This window comes from Octopus bimaculoides, chromosome 19 (genome assembly GCF_001194135.2).
Source record: "Octopus bimaculoides isolate UCB-OBI-ISO-001 chromosome 19, ASM119413v2, whole genome shotgun sequence".
In the NCBI taxonomy this organism is placed as follows: domain Eukaryota; kingdom Metazoa; phylum Mollusca; class Cephalopoda; order Octopoda; family Octopodidae; genus Octopus; species Octopus bimaculoides.
This window is the reverse complement of record NC_068999.1, coordinates 21,395,762-21,399,398: the sequence shown is the minus strand read 5'-3', so window position 1 is coordinate 21,399,398 and position 3,637 is coordinate 21,395,762. Positions and strand designations below refer to the sequence as shown.

The 3,637-nt window shown below is 41.1% G+C and overlaps 1 non-coding gene across 1 annotated transcript; it reads left to right on the top strand.

The window, feature by feature from the left end:
* The first annotated feature begins 2,656 nt into the window (after nucleotides 1–2,656).
* On the top strand, nucleotides 2,657–2,769 carry LOC128250195 (U6atac minor spliceosomal RNA). Its single transcript, XR_008266292.1, has one exon. It is a non-coding gene; the product is annotated as a U6atac minor spliceosomal RNA (small nuclear RNA).
* Nucleotides 2,770–3,637: the final 868 nt, after the last annotated feature.

Here is a 3,637-nt window from a genome sequence, read left to right as displayed (position 1 = left end):
ATAGGAGACCCATCGAAGATACCACATCCCTATTACGGTCAACGACTGCATTCTGGATTATCATTGCAACTTCCAGTATCAGTCGGGCACAGGCTGGAAAAAAGATCTCATAAGTGGCTGCACCGTTCCAGTAAACCTATTTTTCTCTCGTCATGGATATGGTGTTCGAGTCAGCAGTGGTGGAATGCCAAGGACCCCAGGCAAAATCCGGTGAGTGACAGCCTTCAGGGATGATCAGATTGTAATTACATCAGGAACTGCTGGTGCCAGGCGGATCCTCGCAAACCATGAAAGTTAAGGTCCATTGTGCTGAAGCGACAAAATGTAGTGGAAAAATTCATCTGAACTTTGACAGAACAACCAGTCTAGAGCTTGGGAAAACTCTTTGACAACAGCCTGAAGGACACAGGTTGATAAGTAGCTTATGGAAGCTTTTGTATACTAGTAGCCCTAGTGTCTAGACTTGTGAGTCCCCTATCATTATACGACGCCAGTATGACAACTCTGAAAAACCTGAAGTTCAGCAACTTTTAAGGTGCGGCTTGGGTTTTCCAGGAGCTTAAGAAGTATCGCTCTGTATGGACTCATAAAAACCTTACGACTCTTCTTCAACGGTCTCTCAGGACAGTTTCTACTGATATAAACTTCTGAAACTACGATACACAGAGATTCCATGGATATTAGCGTAGCAGAAGCCGTGTAGATGTTTGTACGGATTAGAAGTAGAGTTCTACCAGAGAATTGCAGGCGGTAAAGAAAGAGTTGAGGCAGAGGGTTCTTGTTGTGACCTTGGTTATAGGACATTGAGAGTTGGGATACTTTCTAGCCTGCCAGATTGGTAACATCAAGGACAAAGAGCGAAACATCTCCTCCAAGAAGTTCGTGCAGGTGTACAGAAAGCACGTGCTAGTAGAAAAGTGTGACCTGGCCAACGAGGTGCCTAGACAAGGTAGGTCAATATACAGGAGCAGAAAATCACATGGTCGGACCTCTGACGGGCTGACATCCAGAGTATCAGATTTCTAATCCAGGTTGTTTACGGCAATTTACCAAATCCGACAAATCTTCACATTGGGAGCAAGTGGGAAGCACACTCCTATCCCTTGTGTTCCGAAAGATAGTCCCTTAATATCTCGCAAGCAGCTTCTCCAGAGACTTTGTCGAAGGCTGCTACTGTTGATGACCTGATGAGGTACACAAGATCATGTCGTTAGCAGTCGCAGCTATCAGCTTGAGGGAAGCTCAGTTCAGTGAGACAACAACGACTGTGTCTACAGTCCACAGTCCCAGAGTGGAATCTGTGAGCAGATCTCGTCGAACAGTTAAAATTCTCAGAATGTATTTTACAAACGACACTCCGTCAAGATATTGTTATCTTTTCAAAATTCACTGAATAGGCGATCATGTGGGAACTGACAACCCCCTGGAGGATGCTCATGAACGAACGTTTGCTAAATACCGGGAGCTAGTAGAGTAGTGCAGAAACCAGGCGCGGCCAGCAAGTTGCAGTGCAACTAAAGTAGAATACTGGGCTTTTGTGGGGTGTTCACACTGCATAAGTTCCATCATTGAAGCTGCAGAGGTCATTGTGTAGCCTTCTCTGGATAAAGACAGCAAAGCGGAGGTTTTGCTGCAACTGGGCAGAAAGCTGGTACTTAATCAACTACGGCTTGGTCAAGTTGGCAAAGGGGTCTGATGCTGAGAGACCCCAAACACTCTAAGACTCCTAAAACATCACAGATGAACATCCGAAGGCATCTGTGACGTGCACATACAAACATACATATACATATGTCTGTCTGTCTGTCTGTCTGTCTGTCTGTCTGTCTGTCTGTCTATCTATCTATCTACTTCTCTCTCTCCTATCTATCTATCTATCTATCTGTCTGTCTGTCTGTCTGTCTGTCTATTTCTATCTATCTATCTATCTATCTATCTATCTATCTATCTATCTATCTATCTATCTATCTATCTATCTATCTATCTTTCTATCTATCTGCCTGCCTACCTACCTACCTACCGACCTACCTACCTACATATCTGTCTTTATGCATGCACTGTATTATATTAATGTTTAAAAAGATATTAGTAAACCTAAATTTACAACCCGTGGAACTGATGGATAACTCAAAATACAAACTAATCCACGGTTGCTTAAATTTAATCTCCGGCGAATAAGAATAAAAGAAAAATCAACACGGATCACCAGCATTCAGTTGAGGCGTATCTAAGAAAGTGAGTGCTTTGTGGTTAAGAAGCTAGCTTTGCAGCGACGTAGTTTCGGGTTCAATCCCATTGCGCGGCACCTCGGGAAAAATGTCTTCTACTCTTGTCCCGAGCCGACCAATGACTGTTGAGTGAATTTGGTAGACGGAAACTGTGTAGAAGATCATCACGTTGATATATATATATATGTATATATGAATAATAACAATAAATGGAGCAAAACGCATATAAATAAAGGTTCCTTTAATTCCTACACAGTTTTCAAAATATATGTGTACTCTACTTCAAAGAAGTAAGAGCTGCTGGAATTCCACATATATTCATCGTCAGGGAACCAACATATAGAAGCAAGACAAATGCGAAATGATATATGTATATATATATATATATATATATATATGTATATATGTATATATGATATATATGATATATGTTGCAAAAAAGGAGAGACGGTTAGCACTCTCCTTGACAAGGACGGAAGAGATCAATCGATCTTTCTAACACATATGGACATTGCTCTCTACTTCAGAGCAATCTATTTTTAAAATGGCGGTGCCCCAGCATGGTCACAGCTCATGAGCTGAAACTAGATAAAATGAAAATGAAAAAAATGAAGTATATATATATATATAAATATATACATAATAACAATAGCTGGAACTCAGTTGGTTACGACGACGAGTGTTCCAGTTGATCCGATCAACGGAACAGCCTGCTCGTGAAATTAACGTGCAAATGGCTGAGCGATCCACAGATACATACACCCTTAACGTAGTTCTCAGGCAGATTTAGCGTGAAACAGAACGTGACAAAGCTGACCCTTTGAATTACAAGTACAACTCATTTTTTTGCTAATTGAGTGGACTTGAACAACGTGAAATAAACAGTCTTGCGCCGGTAGTCGAACTCACAACCTTACGATGGTGAGGCGAATACCCTAACCACTAAGCCACGCACCGTCACATATATAGATACGTACGTTTATACATACATACATGTATGTGTGTGTGTGTGTGTGTGTGTAAGCGTGTGTGTGTGTGTGTGTATCTTTGGATTTATATCCCCATCGCTTTACAACTGGTGATTCGTGTACGTGCAGGCAACTTAGCGGTTTTGCAAAAAGATACCGATAGAATAAGTGGCAGATTTCAAAACGAAAGAAAAAAATTTACTAGCACCGATTTGTTCGACGAAACTTTTCAAGGTGTCACTCCAGCTTGGCCGCTGTCCAGTGATTGTAACAAGTAAAACGCAAAGCTAAACTACAGACACAAAAAAAGTAATGTTAAAATGTCACAAGTTTCACACATTCTAGTCATCTGTCATATTATTTTTGACACTCCACTGTATTTTCGTGCCGTTATTGTTCTTCTTGTTATTTTTATCATACAATGAAAACTAAGCGGAGAAC